Consider the following 9,604-nt stretch of genomic DNA (forward strand, 5'->3'; position numbering starts at 1 on the left):
AAGCCATGTTTTGCATGGCCATGCAGATTTTTTTGGGAGTGGTATGCAGGCTCTCATTCATCTCTGATGAAAACGCATAACAAATGGTGGTGACATTGTTGAAAACTGATATTTTGTAGCCAAGAATTCTCTCTATCAAATACTGCTAGTGTGCTCTCTGGATTTGTTGTAGTTTCCATGGAAATAAGCTGGAGGTATTACTTTCAAAGCAACAAGTGTGTGTATGAGTGTATGTGTGTATTTATATCTTTTTTTTTTTTTGGTCAGATGTGGACATGGTTAAAATTGTTTGCACACTTTTGAGATACTGTTTTTTGTGTATTTTGGAATGAACACACTTCCTTATTTATTCTTGTAGATGTCTATGAAAATTGAGATTCATTTTAGAAAGAATAGACTTTCTGTTGTTTTTCCTTGGGATTTTCATTATAAAAATTTTACTTTGTATCTGGTGGGAAGGTAGGAAAGAGAGGCATTAGCAGAGAGACTTCCTGGAAATAAATTAGCTGAGAACTGTAAATTTGTCTTTTCTCAGACATTTCTATCCCTGCATAATCACAATATTTCCTTCAAAGTAATTAGCTTAGAATCATTCTTACAATGGAACAATAGGAAGAAAACTTTAGGGACATTTAAAGAAACTGTATCTATTTGGTACATTAAAAACTGAACTGGAAAGCAAAGTTTGTAAAAGGTTATATAATTAAATAAAATTTTATTTTATAGATTTTCCTCTTCCCTGACACCAAAGGTTTTCAGTACTCAAAACAAATGTATCTCATTTTCAAATTAAATTGAGGGGGATATTTTAAATACTTGCAAATACATCTCAGATCTAGTAGTACATCACGATGTAAGAGATTATTCTTTTACATCATTGTCTCAAAGCTTGCTGGGGGCACAGATGAACAAGTCCAAGCAAGTCCTGGGCAATGGTTCAGAAATCCTATGTCTGGAGAATAGTGATGGACAATAGCAGGGGAAACGATAAGCCGCAGATTAATGGCCAGGAAGCAGTCTTTTGTGTGGGCTTATCTCGAGGAAGATGGCCACAGTCTCCTACAAGTGTTCTCCTAACTCTATGCCTTTGATTAATTGGGTTTTAAGAGATTGAATTAGAATCTAAATAGAAAGGAAAATTCAAGGTATTTAGCGTATCTCCTGGCCTGGGATGATTAAGGAACCAGCAATATAGGTGTGCACTATAGTGAATGGTAGGATAAATCCTACTTTAAAAAAAAAAATAGCATCTGAGGAAATAAGGCCAGGCACTGGAGAGCAACACTGCCACTTATTGTACAACAGGACTTGGAACACAATTTCCAAGTAGCCAGGCTAACACAAGGCAAGCTCTCCTCATTTAAAATCCTGGGAATCTGAGAGAATTATCAGTCTTACCACAGTGAAAGACATGGACTATGTTGTGCATTTTTTGCTTTAGAAAGAAGCACAGAAATTGTTGTGGCCAAACAGGGAAGATAAGCTCAGCAATAATCAGATAAGTGGGAATAGTTAATGACCCAATTACAATGCACTAAATAGCTAAGTAGAATTGTAGATTCTCAGCAAGTCGGAAGTACTAACTTTAGTAGGAGATGTACCACTCAGAATTTGGCATGACTGCCATACTTACTAGGCTTAGTACACTAAGAAAAAGAGCTCGTACCTCACTAGATTCTCCCAGATCATAGCCAGCTTCTGTGAGCAGATGGTTGTGCAGAACTGATAAGTGTAAGTTCCATTTGGTTCTTTATATGCACATATATATATTCTGGCAGGTAGCAAGAAGTGATCGACAAGTGTATCAATGGTATGTTGTGTGTTTCACAGCACAATGCTTTCCCAATAAGAAGCTATGCTTCTGAAGCAATCAAAATGGGATAATTACATACTGCTTTCACTTCAGGAAAAATGAAAATAAAAGAGATATAAGGCGGCTAGAAACTGGAAAGATTATATTACTCATAATGGTGTCCCTAGCAAACTTGACAGACAATTCAGTGCTGTAGGACTTCAACTAGATTCTGTGGAGACTTACAGCATCCAGGATTGTGCAGTCTCTAAGGCAAAAATGATCTTTTCAGGAATTTCAAATCACAGTATAAGCAGCCATCAATATTACTAGAGGTGTTCTAAGGCAGCATGAAATCAGCAACTTAAATAAATGTAAATACTAATTCCCATGTTGATTGGTCCCACGTTCTGTTTATGATTCTGTCTATATTAACTTTTCCAGATTAGAAAAAAAAACAGTGCAGTGCTATAGAGTTTTATTTTAATCACCTATAATCAAATTAAGGGACCTCCAAAATGATGTTGTTCTCTGTCATGAATAAAACAAATTAGCATTTTTCTCTTCACACTTTTGCAGTGGAGTTTCCCTCCACCTGATATCCCAACATAAAAGGAAGAATAAAACCAATAAGCACATGAAGCATTAGCATGCAACAGGAAAGTGGGCTGGTGTCTTTAACAGGGTACATCAACGATGATGTTTTGTCATACCAAATCTGTAGAAGGTCAACTTATTTTCCTGATTACTTTTAATCTTGGCTTCCTTAAGAACCTTTGCAGAGCTATTGTAATCACATGGCACGGGCCAGTTCATTAAATCCTCAGCTTGTTGCTTGCAGATGTTTGAGGCAGGTGTTCTGCATAGACCAGGGAGTTTGCTTTTTTCTGCTGCATGTTGCATTGAAGGTCAGAGGTTATACCTCAGTGGTAAGGTCTCAACTGCAAGGCAAGTCTCAGAGGTCTTTGTTAGGGGAGAAAAAGAATTCAGTCTCCTTAAAATTTATGTACTGCAAAAGATAACTGCACCTGCAGATTGCTGCTGTTATTGAAAACACATGATGCCTGTTGGAAGAAATATAAAATGCAACTCTGTAGTTCCTTTTGAGAATATGCAGAAACTCCAAATGATCTTCATTAGACTAGAGATACCTTACTGATTAATCTATCATTCAACAGTACACAGATACAGTACGAAATGTGTATTCTTTCAATACACTTAGGCGTTCATGAAAATTCATGTATATCTAAACATTTACATTGGGTTGTGGTGCATTCGCCATCAAACAGTCACCCTGCATGATATAAGGTATGTCAGCAGGCAGGCATTCCCAATGACCCAGCTAGTTCATAATTGGAAAAGGTTAGTCCAGTCTTTCCTGACCACCTGTGTGTTGGCCTTTTAACTTCCCAAATGGAAAGAGCAAAGATAGATTCTTCTAGATGCAGGAAATCCTATGAAGTAGACCACCCTTATTAGAGAATCTTCTGTCTTAAAAAGACCACTCTAGTTTACAGGATAAAAATCTACTTTGGTTATGCTAGAAACAACATCAAGTAAGTCTCAAACTTTTGCCAGTTTTTGTTATGTTGCTCTGAATTAGTGACATACATACAGAAAAAGATGGAAATGGTCTTTGTGTTTCTTAACTTCTATTGACATATGCAGCAGCAGCACTTTAGCATTCAGTAATGATATGGCAGTGATGCTAATAATTGCAGAAAGTTGCCAAAAGTTAAGACAAATGCTAGAATAGAGTTAACGCTTTCACTACCATTTGTTTGTCAGAAAGAGCCATTAATTTCTTAGTTACCATGTAGGAACTCTGAACAATAAATCTTATATTTGCACGTTGTTCTGAGTGCTCATGAAAATTTTATGTGAAATAATGACAGGTGTTATGGATGTGACACTAAGTGTATTATGCCACTGTACTACATATGCCCTATACACTAAACACAGTTGGATAAATTGTGTACAATATTTTTTGATTTCTGAAAAATCTGTATTTATCAACATGTGTCTGTAGTTTCCTAACAGCCATAATTTTCATAGTTTAATAAAGTGAAAATATAAAACATCTAATTTCATTATTTAAAACATTTCTGAACATGTAAGCTGAAGAACCTTAGCATTTGCCTGTTTATTTTGGAGATGCCACATTTTCATCTGTTTTTTCTTTCCTTATTTTTCTCCTGAGTAGTACACCTATGACATCACATCCAGAAATCTATCTGTAGTACTTGTAATGTACTCTTTTCAACTGGATATGAATGGGAACAATGTTATAGTCTGGAATTTTTTGCAAGGAACAAAAATTAAAAGAAGAAAAAAAAAAGAAAAAAAAAAGACATCTAATATACATATGCTCATGTAAGCCATAACTCAGTGGCAAACATTGGAATGGACTGCCCAGGGAGGTGGTGGAGTCACCGAGCCTGAGGGTGTTCAAGGAAAGACTGGATGTTGTGTTGAGGGACATGGTTTAGTGGGAGCTATTGGGAATAGGCGAACGGTTGGACTGGATGATCTTGAAGGTCTTTTCCAACCTTGGTGATTCTATGATTCTATGATTCTATGAAACTAAAAGCCTTAATGAAATAATGAGCACTGTAAAAGAGTAAAACTGAATAGTTTTTAACTAGTTTTTTACTACATTTTTACATGCACTGTAAAGCGTGCTGCTGAATGTTATCGAGATTTTAATAACAATTTTTACATGATAATAATTTATAGATTATGAAGCACAAATTCAGAAGAGGCAGTGGGTATTCTAACACTGATATGTGTTAAATGCAATGTCTCTGATAGATGACAAGATCCTGTGCAAATATTTCCTCCAGTTAAAGTATGTAGTGATGCATAGTCTGAGAACTGACGTCACGCCGAGTCACCTGAATTAAGATGGTATCTAATCTTGAGAACACATAGTTTTAAACTAAATTTTCATAGTTTCTTTTGTAACCAGACTGATATGACTTAAAAAAACAAATAATCTTTTTTTCCAAATAAAAGTTTTCAAAAATTTGTCAAGAAAATCTGCATTTGCAACAGTTGTCTAAGAACTGAAATACCCAATTTTATTGCCTTTCCTACATGAAAAGATTTAAATGCATAATTTACATCATTATTCTCACCCATTTTAGATTTTAAATGAGACAGTTTATAGCTCTTCCTAATTGCAAAGGCTGTGAGTGATAACTTGGATGGATATTCTGCTTTTTCTCTGGTGAGTATCTCTCATAATGGTGTTAACACTGGTGAACTTACAAAATTTCAGTTTTAACAAAACACTATTTTCTGGTGAAGATCTATTTTATCAAAGAAATTACAGCCAACAAGTCATCTGTCACACATATTCTTAATAGGAAAGCAGAGCAGTGGGGAGAATCACTATGAAAACAATCAATGTGGATAAACAGGATAAGACAGACAAACCTGTATGTGCTATCACTAAGGTGAGAGAGTTAATGCACACTTAGAGGACATTTGTAACACTTACGTTAAAAACTGGGGTATTGACTCATTCCATTGTAGGTAAAGCAGTAAAATTAGGTTTACAATTACAAAATTAGACATGTGGGACACAATTACAAGCATAAATTCTTGTTAGCTTGACAGACTTTGCTTCTTGCTCTTATTATGATGCTATGTTAATAGCACATTGATTTTATTGATTACCATGGCTATATACAGTCTGTTTCAGGCGACATCTTTTAAAGACCATCTTGTGTGTTTTGCTCAGACTGTTCAACTCTTGGAGTTTCATTTTAGGGCACATATATAGAAGCCCCTGTATAAATCTGTCACTATTTGCAGTAGGCACCTGTGGAATATTCATATTCTGTGGCAACCCTTTTTCTTTCAATTTCCAAAATTTCAAAGGAATGTCTGGTTTACTGGGTCATATCTGAGCTTGCTAACTGCACATGCAAAGTCTATCAAATCAAAGCCATTCTCAGAAATGCTGCTTCTTACAAAGTTGTACAAAGTAAGCTGGAACAAAATGGCTATCTCCATCATGCAAACACAGAGAAAGTATTTCCAGCCTGAGCTGAGTTTCAGAATTCAAACTCAACCAAAAAACCAGCTGTATGGTGGTATCTCCCTCAGAATGTACTCTTCAGGCTCCAAAGGGTGAGAGGAGTCATGTGAATGAGTCAGCTGAGAAATGGTTCATACTGACAGCTTATACTGACAGTACGCATTTATTTTCTGATCATTCTAAAGGAAAGATTGGAAATACTTTTGCATGATGAGCCGGCAGAGTTGGTAGGTTTAGGAAATAAGGTTATGTTTCAGAAGTAAACTTTCAAGAGACTTTAGAAAAAAGTTTCTACAGGTACCAGAGTGACTCAGGGATCAATTATACAGCACATTTTATTAACAGTTTTTTCCATATCTGACTTCAGCTGCTCACTTTCTCAGGCAGAAGGATGCCGGAGCCAATCATATGATTCTTTAAGTAAAAAAAAAAACAGACCAACCAACCAAACAAACCAGCACAAAGAAAATGTGAAGAAATGACCACAGACTTAGTATGTTTATCATGCTTTACATCTGTTTTTCTTACTACAACAGCAAAATAAACAAAAATGCATCAAAATCAATTTAAGCCCAAGAGGCTAGTATCTTTTTGGTACCACTTCTACACTGTCATATGAGTGAAGAATAAATGTTTAGAAGACATACATTAAAAATGTTTGCAGGAAACAGTGAAATAGTGGTTTTGTCACTTTTCAGAGGAAATATCACACTAGATCATCCTTCTTCTGAAGAAAATTTGTCCAGGAAATCACATTACAATGAATTTTTCTTTCTTTCTTTTTCACCTCTAAGTTAAAAAACAAAACAAGGCAAAACTGGATAGCTTCTCACAACTATCTCTTGCTTGATCTATGTCTTCTCCCAAAACATTTCTCTATATTCCTAGAGCAGAGGATATTCCATCACAAGTATGAATGCAGATTGTGTACTGCAGGGAACTTTTTTTGGACTCCTTCCAGTTTATCTAACTGGAGATATGCCATTGCCTTACTCAGGATAAATATGCTGGCTGGTTGATTAATCATATATCTGCCTTTAGAAGCTCATTTTACACCACTTTGTCTGTGCACTGACTCTTCCTCTTTTTATCTTGACCCTAAGCAGTTTTGAATATCAATCATTTTTAAAGCTCATCACCTGATTATCATCTCAACACTAGCCCAATAGGCAACAAATTATTTTGTAAATCCTTTTCATCATTATCTATTTTTTGTTAAAATCAATGGTAGCTTGAGGAGACTGCTGATGAGGAAAATATCCTGAAGATGGTAGTTGTAGGTTTTTTTTCCTCAAACACCTTTTCTGCTCTTTTAAAATTATTTTAAAATTGGATGGTTTTAGGTACTAAATGAGCAAGGATATGCAAAATGTTGCAAGTGGAAAAGGCTGAAGCACTGTATGTCTTCTTTGCTTGATTTTGATTGCATGAGCAAGACAAGTCTTCAGAGATCCCAGCTCTCTGGAGGAAAGGTGGGATAAAAGATGACGTACACTTGGTGGAAGAAGATCAGGACAGGGAACACTCAAGTGAAGTAGACATGCATAACTGCAAAGGAAGGACCCACAAATGCTGAGGGAGATGGAAGATGGCTACTCTCAATAATCTTTGTTTGAACATGATAACTGGGAGAAGTGCCCAAAGGCTGGAAGAGAGGAAGTCACTTGTATCTTCAAGAATGTCAAGAATTACGATGTAGGGAACTGCAGGGTGGTCAGCCTCCTCTTGGTCCTTGGGAATGTAATGGAGCAGATAATCCTGGAAAAAAACATTTCCAGGCTCAGGAAGGAGAAGAAAATCATCAGGAGCAGTCCATAGGGATTCACCAATGAGAAGTCATGTTTCATCAATCTGATAAACTTCTGTGATGAAATGAGTGGCTTGCTGGATGAGGGCAGAGCAGTGGAAATTGTTTTCCTGAATTTCACTAAGGCCTTTGAGACTGCCCACCATAAAATAGATAAGCTGTTGATTTACTGACTATGTGAGAAGACAGTGAGAAGGATTGAAAATAGATTGAATGGCTTAGTCTAGAGGGTGGTGATAGTTAGGAAAAACAGTGAAGTACTCCACTGGTCAGTACTAGATCCACCCCTTCAGCATCTTCATCTGGATCTGAATGATGGGACAAAGTACCCCCAGCAAGTCTGCAAAGGACAGAAAACTGAAAGGCTTGGCTAATTTAAAAAAGATGCGTGGGCTACCTGCTTTATATAGACCTTGTTGAGCAGGGGATTGGACAGGATGATATCTAGAGGTATCTTTCTGCCTGAACCATTATATGATTCTGTGTTTGAAGTCACTTAGACCAAAATACATGAACATAAATGTCACCAGGTGACTTCTGCTTGAACCTCTAAACTGTTGTGATTCTGCATCTGAAAGACAGAGTTCAAGTTCAGTACAATATAAACTATTTTTTTAGTTCACATGGTAGTTGAATAATCTATAATTAAATGTGAATGTGCTAGAAGTGCGGGACAGAAGTGCTTGTGTTTGCTTTACTGGAATAGTGGTGATGCTGGTGATAAGGATGAGTATTTGCATTTCGAGAAACTGTGAACAACAAAGAGTTTCTTGTAGCAAAAATAAGAATTTGTTTTTATGGAAATAAGGTCTGCATTTGAAAGATAAATAATATCATCCATATAAACTATTACAGTATCAAAAATATTGTGGTAATTTGTCAGGAAAGCTTTCTAATATAAGCAACTAATTTCCTTACTGTACATATATGGCATTATGTGAGGGCTGCTCTGAAAGAAATGCCTCCTATTTTACTGTGTTGGCCTGCAATTTTAGATGCAGATGTTGCTGGAAAGGCAGTAAAGGCAGAACCTTCCCACCAATATCCCATTATTATTATCTCTGTGACAGATGAGAGCAGAGGGGTACACTGGCAAAAGACGTCTGACATGGAAGCAAGATGAAGCAAGGATGCGGCACTGAACTCCTCCATATGGAAAAAACTGCAGCCAGTGACATTCATCAACACTGCATATTTATATTCAGTGAATATTTATGGAGACTGAACAGTGTATGTGAGCACAGTGAGGTGTTGGGTAGTGTGTTTCAGCAGTGGTGACAACTACAGTGGGTCACAGTGGTGTGGTGTGGATTTTTACAAGAGCAAAAAGCTGGATCTTGTTCATCTCTGGTGAAAATGAATAACTAATGGTGGTAACTGTGTTGAAAGCTAGTGTTTTGTAGCTGAAATTTAGCCAAATAGTCAAATAGTGTTACTGTACTCTTTGTAGCTTTTGTAGTTTCCATGGAAATAAATAGGAGGGATTACTTTTAGAGTGAACTGTCTAACACAAAGCAGCTGTTACTGACGTGAATATTTTATTGCAGATCAAAACATAATTTCTAGCGTACCCAACTCCCCAGCAGGAGCCATTAGGGAAAGTAACCTATGATTAATTTTGACAGCAACACAATCTGTATTAAAAGAATGCGAGCCCCAGACCTAACAGGCTTATAAATTATAAATGAGTATGTGTGCTAAACCTGCTCAGACACTTGATTTAAAAGAACTGACACATAGGTGTGCCAGGCAAATATGAATTGCAGAGTAGGAGGTCTTTCAGAGAATTTTCAGCAAATATTATTGTAGTACCCTTGTGCTGACTTGGGGGCTTGGATAAAACTTAACATAGCTTCACAGGGAGAAAATGATGAGATGAATGAGGTATAACAGAATCTTAATAGGGAAATTTTTCTTAGGTTTGTTTCATCACTCAAAAAAAGTGAGATGGAGTCTTTCT

This window comes from Tympanuchus pallidicinctus, unplaced genomic scaffold (assembly GCF_026119805.1).
Source record: "Tympanuchus pallidicinctus isolate F22 unplaced genomic scaffold, pur_lepc_1.0 scaffold6, whole genome shotgun sequence".
Classification (NCBI taxonomy): domain Eukaryota; kingdom Metazoa; phylum Chordata; class Aves; order Galliformes; family Phasianidae; genus Tympanuchus; species Tympanuchus pallidicinctus.